At 40.1% G+C, this 18307-nt stretch overlaps 1 pseudogene; it reads right to left on the reverse strand.

Moving 5' to 3' along the window:
* Positions 1 to 13829: 13829 nt before the first annotated feature.
* On the reverse strand, positions 13830 to 14180 carry LOC102394182 (annotated as a pseudogene).
* Between the last annotated feature and the right edge of the window lie 4127 nt (positions 14181 to 18307).

Here is an 18307-nt window from a genome sequence, read left to right on the forward strand (position 1 = left end):
TTTTCTTCTTTTTTTCAAAAGAAGATTCTGATAACCCCCTCATTGTATTTCACCTCACAGGTCATGCTTTTATTTCCTTTTAACCAGACCTTATTGTTTTTCAAAGTTTTCTTTGCCTGCTGCAGGTTTTTGATGAGGGTGGAGAGAGATGCCAGTTTGGGTACAGATTTTTGCTTTCTTGGGTTTTGCTGCTGCTTCTAAAAGTAAATCCTTCTTTCCAAAAAAATACGGTTGCAATATAGCATATGTAAACCTGTAAAACAGCTTGCTTGACATTTTTGTGGAATGAACAGAATTTCTTAAACCTAATATTTGTTTAATATTTTTGCAATATATTATGATGAGGCTCTTATATTTTCATTAAGAAAATTTTAAACAACCTTTAAAATTTCATGTAAGGTGCTTGATTTCATATTGGTTAAGAAATTATTTTGATAGTTTATTTTAAAGAAAAGGACTACTGCAGCACAGGAAAAATAATAGATTAGTAAGGTTTGGGTTATTTTGTGGGCAGATGGATGAGATTAAAAATATAATATTAATTTGAATATTACATTTCTTAGTATAAGATTTTGACAGGTAACTTCAGTTTGGGATTATTTCAAATGTGATTATTGTTAGAGGCTTTCTTGTGATAACTACTTGTTCTATATTATGTTTTTGCTGTGTAGGATCAATTTGGATATTGGTCATATTTTTAAAAGTTAAAAATAACATTTGAAAGGCATACTTACAACTATAAACCCATGAGCATTAAAGTTTCTCTAGATTTGGTAGGGAAAGGCTGAAGACTGTAATATCTATATACAGAATATTAACATGCAGAATATTATGATCAGTTAAACCTGATCTTAATACTCAAAAATAATAAAATTTTACCCTGATTGTGGACATAGTGACATAATGGAAAATCTTAAGCAAAGAACAATGTATAAGAAATACCTATTTTTTGGTAAATACAGTAACATGGTTTTAGTGAACAGGAAGAGGTTATGTTTTCTAAGAAACAATTAGTAGCATGTGTTACAATCAGTCAGGACTTAGTTCGTTTACATTGTTATTTATACTTAAATCAACCAAGCTGTCGCTTGCTACAGTGTTAATTTGCAAAGTATGTTTCTTTGTACTACAAATCTCATACTGATGAATTCTATCGAGATCAAAGACTGTCTATGGGGAAAAGGTTTGTCTTAGCATATGAAACACTTTTCAGCTGCTTGTGTTTTGGTGGTTTCCTAATTTGTCTAAATTCTAAATGTTTCTTTAATGGGGATTGTTAGTAATACTAGGAAGTCAAATTTCTGGCTGCAAAGTATTTATTACCTATAGGTCAGGAAGCCTAAGGATAATCTTAATTCCAAACCTCCAGCAGTCCTCTTTTATGCCAAATAATGGTTTAAAAAAACAAAAGTAACTCCCCAGCCATCCGTTTTGGCGTTGCTGGCAGTGTGCTCAGTTGTGAATGACTCTTTGTGACCCCTTGGACTAGAGCCCCCCAGCCCCTTCTGTCCTTGTAATTCTCCAGGCAAAAATACTGGAGTGGGTTGCCATTTCCTACTTCAGGGGATCTTCCCCACCCAGGAATTAAACCTGCATGTCTTGTGTCTCCTGCATTGGCAGGCTTATTCTTTACCACTGCGTCATCCAGGAAGCCCATTTTTGAAGTTAGCGTTCATGTTAAGAAAAAGAATATTAAAAACATTCTTTACTACTTATCAACTCTCTTTATTTTCATTAGCTTTAGACTGTATAAGTAATGGTTTTCAGGAGAAGAAAACTGAATGTTGCCTCTCTCTATAGAGCTCACATAAATGGATATTTAATTTTATGAGTATGTCATTAGCTTTTCTATTGTAAAATTTAATATTTAAAATATTAATATTTAAGAGCTAACAGACCTTTTTATAAATCATTTGACTTGTAAAATTGACATACTAGTCTGAATGCTACCAAGATGTGTACTGAGCTGTAGAATGTTCATTTTTAAAACCTCACTTTTTTTTTGAATTAAAAAAAAAAAAAATGTACCCAGGGAATTGTGCTGGGAAAATACTGACTTGTTCTGTTTATCTTCATCTTTCTCAGCCTTTTGAATTTCAGTGCATCTTGCATGTTAATCTACCAGAAGAATCTTCTAAAATCATTTTTAATATTTAACCAAAGTGTTACCCCATTTTTCAGTAAGAGTAAGTTCAAACTCCTAAGCCTGTCAATTGAGGCCTTCCATCATTTGGCCCCACCCCATAATTCACTGTTGACCTCCTTTAAGGGAGACTGGTGTTCCCTAGCACCCTCCCAAAGTATTGTTCTTTTTCCACCCCTCATCATCCTTTCTTCCTGGAATGATGGAATGCTTTTTTCTATCTTGCCAGTCAAAGCCAGTCAGTTCCAGCTTCAGGAGTCGTCTTCCTTCCAGAAGAATCTACCCCACCCACCCCCTCCTTCTTATTCTTGTCTCGTCCTTCCCTGAATCTTGTGGACTTTAGTCTTTATCACAAGGTGAATGCTTTTTTTGTGCTGCCTTCATTGCTCTCTGTATGCTTGTATCCAGTGGTGGAAGTGATCCTAGCAGGACTCAGCCTTCTGGTACCCAAAGTTTGTGACTTCTGTTGACTCCAGTTGTCCAGCTCTAAAGTTTAAACAGTTAGACATCTTAGGCCATACATATCGTTAAAGATTAGTCACTTATTTTTCTTGGCATAGGCCAGAAGTGCCATGAGATACCCACCATGAAATGTCGTCTTTCCAATTACTGGCATACGTTAAAAAATAGGGTGCGAGTGAAAATCAGTTCCTGGATCCTCTTAGGGCCTGGGTATCCACTAATCCAGTCCAGTCCTGTCTTAATGTTGATAAAGATGTTAAATCAGTCCTGATACTATGACTTAATCAGTCAGTGAACCAGTGTCTTTCAGCTCTGGATGCACATTATAATTTACAAATAGTGATGCCTGGGCTCCAGCCCCCCAGAGGTTCTGATATAATTAGATTGCGATGACTGTTTCTGAGCATGGTTTATGTAGGCTTTCTTATGGTAGATTATGGCATAACTTTTCTGGCTTGCAGATTTTATCCAAAAATGACTATGTTTCCAGAATTTTAATGCTGTCGTTGTCTACTGTGGGGTCAGTATGGCACCCCAGTCCAGTACTCTTGCCTGGAAAATCCCATGGACAGAGGAGCCTGGTGGGCTACAGTCCATGGAGTTGCAAAGAGTTGGACACAACTGAGCACACACGCGTACATGGCGTCAGTAATGAATTTTCTTAAAACTCTTAGCCTGAACCAAGTGCCGATGTTCCCGTAGCACTTTCAGTCTACGGGAACATCACAGAACGGGAAACTTGAAGTTTCTGTGTCTCAATGCTGCAGTCCTTGAGGGAAAGGCCTAGATCTCATTGTAATGTTTGTATCCCTAGTGTTTAGTTCAGTATCTTATCTGTATTGCAGAATAAATGATTATTAAATAAGTGGCATGGGGGAAGACTTACCTAAACTATTTTATAATATTCTGTGTTGAAAGTGTTGTACCTTTTCGTATAAAATTGATTCTGTATCTTGTAAAGAACTGCTGGTTGACCACATTGCTGATTTAAAACACATATGTTAACATGTTTGGATTTGTTACTGAAAAATTCTGTTGGAAGTTTTAACTATTAGCATGAACTATTAACCACATCATTAAGGTTTTTCTGAAATGCCAGTTAAAATCTGTGATGAATGTTGTTTATAACTTTATAAGTACAATTAACAGTTTGTTTTAAAATTACTTTTCTTTAGGTAGAAAAGAATTTTGTTATTTCTTTCATTGCATGTATTTAACAACCTTCTGAAACAGTCTTAGATAATAGTTAATATGCTTTTTAGTAGCATGGTCATTTTTAGTGTTAGTCATTTTTGAAAATTACCAGTTCAGAAAAATATTCAGTTGAACTGAAAATTTGGTGTCTGTGGAGCAGTGACCCAGGGTATCAGCTGTGACTAGTATACTGTGCTGAAACAGCATAAGCAGCAAGTGTGATGGTCAACAAGTTATAACACTACATATTCCTTCTTGGAACTAATGTAATGTAGTAAGAGATAAAAGAAGACATCTTTCAGTTTTTCTTCTCTTTATACAGTTAGACACATGAAAAGACCATCACGAGGGAAGGACAAGTAGCCAGTCAGACAGACAGATGCATAAAATGCACAGGCTATCTCATTGTTTTTCAGCCCATCTCATGTTTCTGTAAAGGGAAATAATTTGCTTTATAATTGTATCCTAAATAGAAGATGGAGTAAAGAGAAGGTCAGCCCAGAGGAAATGGAGGATGATGCTCAAAATAGAATTTATGAATCACCTGTTTAAAAGATGGGGATGTAAATTGTTGATATAAATTCCTAACTCTTAAAAGGAGAGCTTCTGTTCTTTGGTATCACATGCTGGTGTGGTAGGAAGGATTAATTGCTTTTATCTGCCTAGTGGCAAGATTATTTTCAGGCCTTAACTCTGGACCTAGTTTTACCCCAGGCTGTTAGTCTAAGTTTTTTGTCTACCTCATTTTTTTTTCCTCTCTTTTGTCTTATCCTGGAAATATGAGCCATAAAACTTTAGGACAGTATTTTCCAGATCTCTGTCACAGAACGTGAAGTGAAACTGCATACTGTGAAGGAGTCATAATTGCCATTTACTGAAAGTTACTCTGCTAGTCCAGCATTAAGCCAGAGGTGCCTGAACCCCCTTGTCTCATGGCATCTTGGGGTCTCATTAAGTTTTTAACAGCACCCTTGAGTAACTGTTATGTTCATTAAGTAGTTAGGTCCAAATAATAAACATTTACATCTCAACAACTTTAGTAGCTGTTTGGAAAAAATGATGCCAAGAAATTGAAAATAATTTACTTTGTTCGTAAATAACCACAATTATTTACTTAAAGTTTGGGGTGCCTGCTAAGCACTGAACAGCTTTTCAAACCTTGGCACCAGATTGAACTGAACAGTACCACCCTCATTGCCTGTTCCTCATTGACTTTGGAGTGGAAGTGTTTTGTTTTGTTTGATTTTTTAGTCAGAGAAACCACTGAAAACCCAGCTGCCCAAAGATATGATGTCATAAAGGAATGTACTGCAATCATATGTTAAAAACTCTAAACCACCCCAGTCTAATAGTTTGGGCAGTTCTTAGCACGTAGTGAGTATTTCCGTGTTTCCTTCCATTTAAAATATCCTTCATCTCTCCTGGGAGTTTGCTGAAGTGTCCTGGACCTTCTCAGCATAGAGTTTAGACTGTAGCACTAGACTTGCTTTATTTCATTAAATTCTGTGGGTTGTACTTTTATCCCCATTTCGAAAAAGTGGAAACTGAGGCTTGGAGAGATTAAATAACTACTCCAATGACATAGTCTTAGCATTTGGTTTTTCACTGTAATTATTATTTTGGCTGCTGTTAGGGTGGTGGTTATTGTTTGGGGGGTTGAGGAATGAATAGCAAAAAGACAAGAATGCCTATAGAATTTTAAAGTTGAGTGAAATGGGCAGCATTTTCTAACGAGGGACGTGTTAAACCTGCTGTGTTTTGCCTACAATTTATTACTATATAAGGGAAAAAACATGGTTTGATTTAGCATTAGGTCATTAAAAAACCAGGTTTCTTTGCCAGGCCAAGTTAAATGTCAGCTTTTAGAATTTTGGATGACAAGTGTGGTAGGTGGTGATGAACAGCAGTATCCATAGTTTTTTCTTTTTTTTTAATTGCCACATGCTACCAGTCACCATGATTGCCCTTTAGATAAGTTACAGTGTTTTATCTTTTTTTAAGAAAAAATTTCAAGCTGAGAGAAGTGACTTTTTTATAGATGACTTTTGCTGCACAGAAAAATGAATTTTAGACTTATTAGATATGACTTTATGTTAGGGTTGCAAAATTTCACTTTTTTTTGTAACTAATTTTTGGAATGTTCATATTTAATAAAAAAGAAAGTAAATAGCAACTTTTAAATATCAGTGCTTAAAAAAAGAAAATTACCTTTACTCCTCCATCCTGGGCAGCAGGGTTGTTCAGTGGCTCAGTCGTGTCTGACTCCTTGCAACCCCATGGACTGCAGCACACCAGGCCTCCCTGTCCTTCACCAACTCCCGGAGTTGCTCAAACTTGTGTCCATCAAGTCAGTGATGCCATCCAACTGTTTTGTCCTCTGTTGTCCCCTTCTCTTCCTGCCTTCAGTCTTTCCCATCGTCAGGGTCTTTTCCACTGAGTCAGTTCTTCTCATCAGGTGGCCAAAGTATTGGAGCTTCAGCTTCAGCATCAGTCCTTTCAATGAACATTCAAGACTGATTTCCTTTACCATCGACTGCTTTGGTCTCCTTGCTGTCCAAGGGACTCTCAAGAGTCTTCTTCTTCTCCAATACCACAGTTCAAAAGCATCAGTTCTTTGGTGCTCAGCTTTCTTTATAGTCCAACTCTCACATCCATACATGACTACTGGAAAAACCATAGCTTTGACTAGATGGACCTTTGTTGGCAAAGTCATGTCTCTGCTTTTTAAAGTGCTGTCTAGGTTTGTCATAGCTTTTCTTCCAAGGAGCAAGCATCTTAATTTCATGGCTGCAGTCACCATCAGCAGTGATTTTGGAGCCCAAGAAAATAAAGTCTGTCACTATTTCCATTGTTTGCCCATCTATTTGCCATGAAGTGATGGGACCAGATGCCATGATCTTAATTTTGTAAATGTTGAGTTTTAAGCCAGCTTTTTCACTATCTTTTTACCTTCATCAAGAAGCCCTTTAGTTCCTCTTTGCTTTCTGCCATAAGGGTGGTATCATCTGCATCTCTGAGATTATTGATATTTCTCCCTGCAATCTGGATTCCAGCTGTACTTCATTCAGTGCGGCATTTCACATGATGTATTCTGCATATAAGTTAAATAAGCAGAGTGACTATATACAACCACGATATACTCCTTTCCCAACTTGGAACCAGTCCGTTGTTCCATATCTGGTTCTAACTGTTACTTCTTGACCTCTATACAGATTTCTCAGGAGGCAGATGAGGTGGTCTGGTTTTCCCATCTCTTTAAGAATTTTCCACAGTTTGTTGTGATCCACACAGGCAAAGACTTTAGCAGTCAATAAAGCAGAAGTAGATATTTTTTTGGAATTCTCTTACCTTTCCTATGGTCCAGTGGATGTTGGCAGTTTGATCTCTGGTTCCTCTGCCTTTTCTAAATCCAACTTGCACATCTGGAAGTTCTTGGTTCACATACTGATGACGCCTAGGTTATCCTGTTATTATAACATAGGGCTCATAGTAGTTCCTAGGCTTCCCAGGTGGCTCAGTGGTAAAGAACCCACCTCCCAGTACTGGAGACGCATGTTTGATTGCTGGGTCAGGAAAATCTCTTGGAGAAGGAAATGGCAGCCCACTCCAGTATTCTTGCATGGGAAATCCCATGGGCTTAGGGGCCTGGAGGGCTATAGTACATGGTTTGCAAAGAGTCAGATACCACTGAGCAACTAAACAACAATAGTAGGTCCTAAGTGCTTTCATTTTTTGCCACTTAAGTTTGCTATAAGAAAATTAAGGGTGAAGGCAAAATTTCTGTCTCACTGAATAGTAAAGCCTAATTATGTGACCTTTTAAAAGAATATTTATTTATTTATTTGACTGCACCAGTTCTTAGTTGTAGCATGTGGAATCTAGTTTCCCGACCAGGAATTGAACCTGGGTCCCCTGCATTGGGAGTTCAGTTTTAGCCGCTGGACTACCAGAGAAATCCTATGTCTCAGATTTTCTAAATTGTCTTTAAAATATAGCTTAATGGTATAACAGGATCTGGATTTGTCCTCCCACTTTATATAATAACAAAACAAACAAAAAATGTGAAACAGTTGTCAGCTGTTGAACCATAGGCAGCACAAGGCACTGATCCCTGAGAGAAGGGAAACAAATGAGGTGAGCCTTGTTTGTGGGTTGCTGCCTTGAGAGTTTCCAGGCTACAATAGCATCAGGAGGAACCCAGACAAAGCCTGGCAGTCTCCCGGAATTGAGACAGAGTAGGGACTTTGGGGAAACTGGGGCATCTAGAGTTCTCAGGACTGAGTACCAGCATAAGGATATCTGCACAGAGCTCCTGAGATGCATGGTGGGTTCCACGTGGTCCTTCAGCTGAGTTCTGTTTGGTACCAGTGTGAGAGGAAGCTACCAAGACTGGGAAAGAAGCACCCAAAAGGAGCCAGCAGAAAAATTCCTGGCGCTCACCTAGGTCTGGGAATAGGTCATGGTCCAAACAGCCAGAATGGAGAAAGCTGTTTGGTTTGAGCACCCCGAGAAGGGTATATATTGGTTCATTAGTGGGCCCAAGTAGCTCTCGACCACATGCTGCTCTGGTCCTGCCCAGCAGGCTTCAAAGCAACACCCAAAGGGATCAAACTGTTTGCAAATAATTTCCAAATAGCTCAACTGTATCACAGAACACAGTTTAGCACTGTTCACAGGAACACAAAATGTATATACATATATCCAGCATTCAACCCTGTAAATTTCACAATGTTTGGCATTCAATTAAAAATTACCATGCATGCAAAGAAGCAAGAAAATATGCCACATAACAAGTAGAAAAGTCAATCTGTAGAAACAGATGCTCAAATTAATAAGAACATTAAAACGGCTATTATAAATATATTCCGTATGTTCAGGAACACAAGAAAGAATGAGCATGTTAAGGAGAGGTATAAAAAATGTGAAAGACCCAAATCAGACTTCCGGAAATGAAAACAACAATGTCTGAAATGAAAAAAATACACTGATAGGGATTAATAGATTACAATCTGCAGAATAAATGAGTGACAAATTTGAAGATGCAGTAATAGACAACTCAAAATGAAACATGGGAAAAAAGACTTAAATAGATAAACAGAACATCAGAGGGCTGTGGGAAAATCTCAAGTGGCCCGATATATACACATGGGCTTCCCTGATGGCTCAGCTGGTTAAGAACCTGCCTGCCAATGCAGGAGACACAAGAGGTGCAGGTTTGATCCCTGGGTTGGGAACATCCCCTGGGGGAGGGATTGGCAGTCCACTCCAGTATTTTTGCCTGGAGAATCACGTGGACAGAGGAGCATGGCAGGCTACAGTCCATGGGGTCGCAAAGAATCGGATATGAATGAAGTGACTGAGCACACACACATGCATATATAGTTGGAATCCTAGAAGGGAGGGTTGGAGCCGGGTATATTTGAAGAAATGGTGGCTGATAATTTTCCAAAGTTGATGAAAACTATAAATCCACAGATCCTAGAAGCTAAATGAACCATAAGCAGAAGAAACATGAAGAGAAAGAACTACACATTGTCAAATTGCTTAAAACCAGTGACAGAAAAATTCTAAAAATAATCCAAGAAAGAAAAAAGACACATGTGTAGAGGAATGAAGGTACGAATCATGATAGACGTTTCTTTAGAAGCAATTTAACCTGGGACTTTCCTGGTGGTCCAGTGGTTAAGACTCCACACTTCCAGTGCTGGGGATGTGGATTCGATCCCTGGATGAGCGGCTAAGATCCCACATGCAGTGCAGCATGACTCAAAAAAAGAAAAAAGAAACAGTCCAACCCAGAGGAGAAAGAGCTAGGTCTTTAATGAGCTGAAATGGAAAAAACAGAAGAATAATGAAAAAAAACACAAAACAAAACGCAAAACCTGTCCATCTAGAATTCTGTACTCCATCACAAAGGTGATGTAAAGACTTTTTAGATGTTCAAAAGCCAAAACAAAATGATCTAGTTATATGAATAGCGATTTAGATTAGTATTGCTTTTCTTTATATCTAGTGCCAGTATTTTCAGAAATTCTGAGTTTATAAAGACTGAGTCAGTTTTGTTACTTGTGTATATGTGTGTGTGTGTGTTATTTTCTTAGTTGTGTCCGATTCTTTGTGACCCCGTGTACTGTAGCCCTCCAGGCTCCTCTGTCTGTGGAATTTTCCAGGCAAGAATACTGGAGTGGGTTGCCATTTCCTTCAAGGTGGGAATCTTCCCGACCCAAGGATCAAACCCAGGTCTCCTGAATTGCAGGCAGATGATTCGCCACCTGAGCCTCCAGGGAAGCCCATTTTGTTACTTAGTTATGTTTAAACTCTAAACTTGAAAGATGCAGAAAGAGTGGAATGGATTTGTGCAGTTGGGGTTAGCTTTGTAAGTAGAGTGCCAGAAGGAGGTTTATCTTTAAAAAATTGTGTGTCATGTTTTGATGGTGACAGAGTTGCTTGAGATTTTTAATAGTTGTTAACAAGAATTTGTGTTTTATCTTTTTCCACTAAAATAGGTTTTGCCTTTTTGCCTATAATGTAAGCCATTGTTATCCCTCTGTAATGTTATACAGTATGAGCAGAGCATTCATGTTGGCATACATTTCGTAGCCACTGAACTAATAGAATTACTGTGAGTGCATTTGGAGAGATGCATTAACTCTCCCTCGTCAACTGGACACTATTTAATTACTCCCACATTTCAGGTTGAAAGAATGTATGTGCCCTTTATACTCCTAGATGATTCTGAGGTAACTTAAGTCAGTTAAAAGTAAAAAGAGGGACTTCCCTGTTAGTTCAGTGGTTAAGAATTTGTCTGCCAATGCAGGGGATGAGGGTTTGATTCCTGGTCGGGGAACTAAAATCCCACATGCAGTAGGGCAAGTAAGCCTATGCACCGAGACTGGAGAGCCAGCCACTCTAGAGCCCAGCCCATGCACCGTAACAAGAGCAGCCTGGCACCCTGCAGGCCATGGGGTTGCACAGAGCTGGACACGACTGAGCCACTGAACTGCGCTGAAGACCGTAGGATGGGGTTCCCAGGTGGCTCAGTGGTAAAGAATCCACCTGCCAAGCAGCAGACGTGGGTTCGATCCCTAGGTCTGGAAGATCCCCTGAGAAGGAAATGGCAACCCATTCCAGTATTCTTACCTGCAAAATCCTGTGGACAGAGAAGCCTGGTGGGCTACAGTCCATGGGGTCACCAAAGAGTTGTAGACACAACTTAGCAACTGAACAACAGCAACAGACCATAGGATTACTGTAGTCTGTTGACTACCTTACTGAAATGTAGATAAACAAAGTCTTTTAATATCCTGTGGTTCATATTTTAAGCATAGGCAGGATGAATCATACTATTAAGTAAATTCCTAGCTGCTGGTACATTAGTGCTCGTTAGTGGTCTGTCTTGGTCAGTGCTAGGGAAATGACGTTGGAGAATGGGGTAGAAATGTAGTTACCAAATGTGTAGATGTTACAACACTGTGTGGGATTGACACAGAACTAGGTAGAATAATTACTGATTGTGGACGGTACAGTTGAGATCCAACTTTTTTAGACTGAGAAAATGGGTTAGAACCTAAAAAATAAAAAATGCACTTCCCCCTTGTTTAATTTTTGTGTCCATTCCACGTGCTCTGTCTGTAGGGCCAGCAGGGCTGCTTGGGTTGGACAGATGATCGGCAACAGAAGACAACTTCTGTAGTTGTCTGAGTTCCCATAAAGCCACCACCAGCAGGGTGCTACATAGTAAGGAAGGGTTGATGCAGGTACCGAGTTGATGGCCACCTTGACCACTGCGTTCCTTCAAACCTGCTGTTCCTTCAGTCTTCTTTACTCGGGGAGTTGCCCTCCATCCACCTGGCTGTTTAAACCAGAACTTAAGAATCACCCTCTACCCCTCCTTCACTCTGGTTTTACACATTCACTCCATTACCAAATCCAATCAGCTCAACCTCCTAATTTCATTGAGAATCCATGCAGTTTACCATTTCAGCTGGTTTTGCATCAGTAATACCACTGCATTCTTTTTCATGGACCATTATAATTGCCTCCTTAACTGGTCTCCCTGCTTCCACTCTCCCCACCCAACTCTTCAGTGTTTTTAAATATGCAGTTTACTTTTTTAATGTTTTAAAAGTTTGTTTATTTTGGCTGCGCTGGGTCTTTGTTGCTGCGCCCGGGTTTCCTCTAGTTATAGCGATCAGGGCCTATTTTGTTGCGGGGCACGGGCTCTAGGCGTGCAGGCCCAGAGGGCATGGTGCATGGGTTTAGCTGTCCCGTGGCACTTGGAATCTTCCTAGCACAGGGAACTCTTGACCCCTGCATTGGCAGGTGGATTCTTAGCCACTGGACCACCAGGAAAGTCCTAAATACACAATTTAGATCTTATTTTTCGCCTGCTTAATACCCTTCAGTGGTTGGCCACTGAACTTAAAATCCAAAGTCTTTAAAATGACCTGCAATGAAATGGAGCCCCTGCCTCCCTCTTCACTCTTACACTGTACTGTCTCTTGGTTTCCGTGTACCAGCCACATTGGCCCCTTTTTAAGTTATAAATGTCTCAAATTCTTTCTGGTCTCAGGGTCTTCACATATGCTGTTGCTTCTGCTCCAGATTTTATTTTTAAAAATAAACTTGTTCACACATGTGGAAAAGTACATAAACCATAAATGTTCGACTTGATGACTTATTACAGAGTGAACATATTAATGTTGCCACTACCAGGTTGAGAACTAGAACATTATTGCTGGCTCTCCTTTCCAATTATTATCTCCATCATGATATGCAGAGATCATAACTGCACGATTGCTTGCATCATAGATTAGTTCTGTCTGGTTTCCAACTTAACATAAATGAAATCATTCAGTAAGTATTCTCTTGCACCCAGCTTCTTTCATTCAGTGTTAAATATGGGAGATCTTGCTTGTGATAGCGTATAGCAGTGGTTTATTCATTTTCATTGCTATGTAGTATTCCATTGTATGAATGTTCTAGTGTTCTGTTGACATGGGCTTTATTTTCAATTTTTTCTATTACAGATGACTCTAGTATGAACATCCTTCTACATGTCTTTCGGTGCACATACTTTAATTTTTCTGTTGGATATTCTTAGGAATGAAATTTCTGGTCTTAGGGTATATGGATGTTCCTGGAACACTCTTACCTTTATTCTTCAGATACCAACTAAAAGGTCACTTCCGCAGGCAGGCAGGCCTGCCTCCAACAAACAATTTTAAATTAGGTTCTCTTGTTGCAGTCTATTGGAACTCCATCATTGTGCTTAATATAATTTTGCACCTGTGTGATTATATAATGCCTGTTTTCCCAATGGAAGGTATTAGGGCACTGACTTTTTTTATTCCTGGAATAGACATTCAGTACAGACTTACTGCACCAATGAGTGAAAGGTTATTTTGAAATGTTACTAAGATTGGGATGTTTAATTTATATAGAACACTAATTTGGACAGTGGGTTATCTTTCAGCTGAAAGTTTAGTTATTTAATAGTACAAAGAAAACCATTTTCTTTTCAAATAATTTTTTTCTTTATGTATAATAAAATGGAAAGAGGCTTTCTTGCCAGCTGCTTACATGATCTTAGATGAATCACTTAACCTCTAGTCTTTTTCTTCTGGAAATGAGTAGCTTGGCCTGCAGACCTCGAGGATCCTCTGACTTGAGGCTCTCTGCATGCAAATACGCCAACCACAAACTGCGGTGCATGCAACCTCAGGCAAATTGTGATTCTAGGCAGCGTATGCCGATTTGTCATCTTGTTTTCATGATCTTACCAGCTTTCTTCAGCTTGGTCTTCTGAATCAGCTAAGGAAAGATGTCTGTTCCCACCTGGAAGGCTTGAGTCACAGCAGAAGGTTGACCTTGGATGGCAGGATCTTCACTGAGTAGTGTAATTATATAGCTTGAAGTATTGTAATTCATCAGAAGTTAGAGGAATCTACATTTAAATTTAATTCAGAAATACCATGTAAGTTTTTAAAGAAATGACTTTTTTTTTTGTTACTTAAAAATGCTTCATTTTTTATTTAGTTTTCTGACTCTGTGCTTGTGCTTTCAACACTTTCACAACGATCTTCTCCTCTTTAAGGAAAGCGTGCTTGATCCTGTCACGGACACATTTAGCACACATGGAACCACCATAGGCTTGGCTGACATGTTTCTTCATTTTAGACAATCTCATGAGAACTTCAGGTTTCACAGCACGAACACCTCTAAGTCAGCCTAGGCACACACCACATGCAGATTTTGGTTCTTTCCCAACCTCCTTGGTATAAAGGTAAACAACTGTATTACCAAGGGTTCGGGACAGCCTGGTTTTGTCAGAGGCTGTATTGTAGGACAGCCTACGATGGTATGTCGGACATTGCACCATCCTGAGTGCCTGTAGATGCCATCCCCGCAAGAGGAAAAAGGAGGTCCTTGCAGGTTCAAGAAATGACATTTTAAATTATCTGATGATCTTAGATAATAAGATCTAATTTTGCTTCTTTGCGTTCAGATGGTGGAGTTAGCAAGGCGGGTGTGACTACCATGCCACAATTATCCTGTTTATTAAGCCTCTATTTAGATTCATAACTCAGGAAAGTCAAGAAATAGGTATATGATTGTTTTCATCTGAATTTCTGTACCTGATCTTTTTTTAAAATTTGTTTATTTTCAATTGAAAGATAATTGCTTTACAGTATTATATTGGTTTCTACCAAACATCAGTCTGAATCAGCCGTAGGTTTACCCGTGTCCCCTGCCACTTGAGCATCTCTCCCACCTCCCTCCCCCTGCCACCCTTCTAGGTTGGTACTGAGCCCCAGTTTCAGTTCCCTGAGTCATACAGCAAATTCCCATTGGCTCTCTATTTTGCATATGGTAACATATGTTCCATGTTACTCTCTCCATATATCTCAACCTCTCCTTCCTCCCCACAGCCGTGTCCACCAGCCTGTTCTCAATGTCTGTGTCTCCATTGCTGCTCTGCAAATAGGTTCATCAGTACTATCTTTCTAGATCCCATATATATGTGTTAGTATACAATATCTCCAAATAGGAAAAGGAGTACGTCAAGGCTGTATATTGTCACCCTGCTTATGTAACTCATATGCAGAGTACATCATGAGAAACGCTGGACTGGAAGAAACACAAGCTGGAATCAAGATTGCCGGGAGAAATATCAATAACCTCAGATATGCAGATGACACCACCCTTATGGCAGAAAGTGAAGAGGAACTCAAAAGCCTCTTGGTGAAAGTGAAAGCGGAGAGTGAAAAAGTTGGCTTAAAGGTCAACATTCAGAAAATGAAGATCATGGCATCCGGTCCCACCACTTCATGGGAAATATATGGGGAAACAGTGGAAACAGTGTCAGACTTTATTTTTCTGGGCTCCAAAATCACTACAGATGGTGACTGCAGCCATGAAATTAAAAGACGCTTACTCCTTGGAAGAAAAGTTATGACCAACCTAGATAGCATATTCAAAAGCAGAGACATTACTTTGCCAACAAAGGTCCATCTAGTCAAGGCTATGGTTTTTCCTGTGGTCATGTATGGATGTGAGAGTTGGACTGTGAAGAAGGCTGAGCACCGAAGAATTGATGCTTTTGAACTGTGGTGTTGGAGAAGACTCTTGAGAGTCCCTTGGACTGCAAGGAGATCCAACCAGTCCATTCTGAAGGAGATCAGCCCTGGGATTTCTTTGGAAGGAATGATGCTAAAGCTGAAACTCCAGTACTTTGGCCACGTCATGTGAAGAGTTGACTCATTGGAAAAGACTCTGATGCTGGGAGGGATTGGGGGCAGGAGGAGAAGGGGACGCCAGAGGATGAGATGGCTGGATGGCATCACTGACTCGATGGACGTGAGTCTGAGTGAACTCCGGGAGTTGGTGATGGACAGGGAGGCCTGGCGTGCTGCAATTCATGGGGTCGCAAAGAGTCGGACACGACTGAGGGACTGATCTGATCTGATACACTGAGTGTTTTCTGTAGTCTATAAAGAGATCAAAGAGTCTATAAAGCTATATATAGGTTTATAGCTTCTATTTTCATTACTTTCCTGTAGCTTAAATAGGAAATGTAGATTAGGCCTACCTTCAGACATTAATTTGTTCAATTCAAAAACTGTGAAACACCCTCAGAGCTAAAATAATGACTAAAGTTGTAGGATATCACTAGCTCATGGCTTTGGTAGTTTTAAATACTTCTTAACTACTTCTCCGATGGTAGGTGAAGGCAAGCTTATGATCTTCCAACTATAACTTTGACAGGGGGCTCCCCTGGTGGCTCAGTGGTAAAGAATTCGCCTGCCAGTGCAGGGGACACAAGTTCCATCCGCGGTCCAGGAGGACCCCACATGCTGTGGGACAGCTAAGGCCATGTGCCACAACTGCGAGGCCACAACCACTAAGTCACCTGGGAAGCCCCATCAGCATAAAAAGGACTATTTTATCTATGAGAAATAAGCAAAAGATTTATGACAGAATACTAGCAATATATTTCATCCTTAAATATTTTTTGGAGAGTATGTGTTTATAGCACATATTTTATTTTGCTTTAAATTCTTTTCTGTGACCTGATTCCTGTTCATATATTCAGTAGGAATAGAACCCTAGGGCCTTCAGATAATCAATCCTAATGATATGAGATTATACTTAAAAATGTAACTAAAATTATAAATTTACACTGAAGGTAGCTCAGTGTTCTCTGGAAATGCACATTTGTATTTAGAGTGAAGACTGAGATTTAAAGCATGAATGAAAGATAGTTTCAAACATGAGAAGACAAGTTTTGCCTTTTTAAAAAAAAAAAAATTATTTATTTATGGCCACATGGCTTGTGGAATCTTAGTTCCCCGACCCGGGATTGAACCCATGCCCCGCTGCATTGGAAGCACAGAGTCTTAACCACTGGACCACCAGGGAAGTCCCAAGTTTTTCCTTTTAAAATAAGGAAAATAAGAATGGAGTTACATACTGTTTGACGTCTGAGGTGTAATAGCAGTAAGTAACTTCAGAAGCCGGGCTCTGACTTACCTTCTGTGCTTAATGTGTGAGCTGAAGAGGTGGGGCCTTCTTACTTCAGCTGAACTGCTCAAGATCCTGGCTCAGAAGGACTTGGAAAACAAGGGGCTTCTTGGCCATTCATTCATACCTACTGGTGGTTAGAAACCAGTCACTTGTAAAAAGGAAGGCTTGACTTTCCTAGCATTTCATTTGTTTAATAGCAACAACATGAAGAGGAAAGGGGAGGAAAAAAATACCTCTGTTACAAAAATCAGTCCATTCCCCTTATGGAAAGCACAGTGGAGAACCTTGTTATCAGCAAGGCAGCACTTAGGGGAGAATGAGCTGCCTGAGCTTCCGCACTGCCAGGCTTCCTGGACTTTGAGCTCTGCTCCTCCTTTCACTCTGTGTCCTCCAAGCTCTCCGCCCCTGCTGCCATTTCCTGTGCTCCACAGCGTGGATCCTGGTTTGCAGTCACCTAACGGTGCCCATCTTCCCCACCTCTACTTCACCCCTCACCACAGACATCACATATGAAAATTGCCTCCTTTACTGTGAGGAATTGTTAAACTTCAATGATGAAGGTTTTCAAATGCTATCAGTGGTAAGATGTAATGTTTATCTTCTTTGCATATTTTTTTAAAACTAACAAACCATTCCCTTTTATGCCCAAACCTTTTTTTTTTTGCGAGTTAAGTTTTATTTGGTTCAAAATGAGGACTGCAGCCCAGGAAACAGTGCCTCATATAGTTCAGAGGAAATGTTCCCCTCAATTTATTATTTTTTTTCTGTTAGATGAAAATCTAGTCAGCAGCTGCAGTGTTCAGGGGCTCTGGGTTAGGTGGGTATCGTGTTGAGATATAAGTAAGTAAAACCTAGTTTCTATTGCTATTAGTAGACAAGAGATTTCCTTCCAGCCAGAGTACTCAGGGAAAACTTTAGGAAGAAAGCAGCATTTTTGGTTAGGTATTGAAAGGTGATGGGCTTCCCTGGTGGCTCAGTGGTAAAGACTGCCTGCCAGCGTGGGAGACCGGTTTTGAGCCCCGATCTGGGAAGATCCCACGGGCTGAGGAGCAGCTAAGCCTGTGCGCCACGTCTGCTGAGCCTGTGCTTTGGAGCCTGTGGGTCGCAGCTACTGAGCCAGTGCGCCTAGAGCCTGTGCTCCACAGCAAGAGAAGTCACCTCGATAGAAGCCTGCGCACCGCAACTGCAGAGTGGCCCCACTCGCCCCAACTAGAGGAAAGCCTTCACAGCAACGAAGACCCAGCACAGCCAGATAGATCAATGACTAACAAATATTCAGGATGGAAAGAATGCTGTGAACAAGGAAAGGGAGGGTGGGGTGAAGAACACGGAGCCTGTAGGAGGCGAGCAAATTCTGGTTTTGGCTGAAGCTGGGATGCGAGGGTAGAGTGTTAAGGGGACAAGAAAGATGGGGATGGACTGAGTAAATTCATGACAAATGCTGCGTTTTATCTAAAGGTTATACACGTTATTTTAAAGCGT

This window comes from Bubalus bubalis, chromosome 1 (assembly GCF_019923935.1).
Source record: "Bubalus bubalis isolate 160015118507 breed Murrah chromosome 1, NDDB_SH_1, whole genome shotgun sequence".
In the NCBI taxonomy this organism is placed as follows: Eukaryota; Metazoa; Chordata; class Mammalia; order Artiodactyla; family Bovidae; genus Bubalus; species Bubalus bubalis.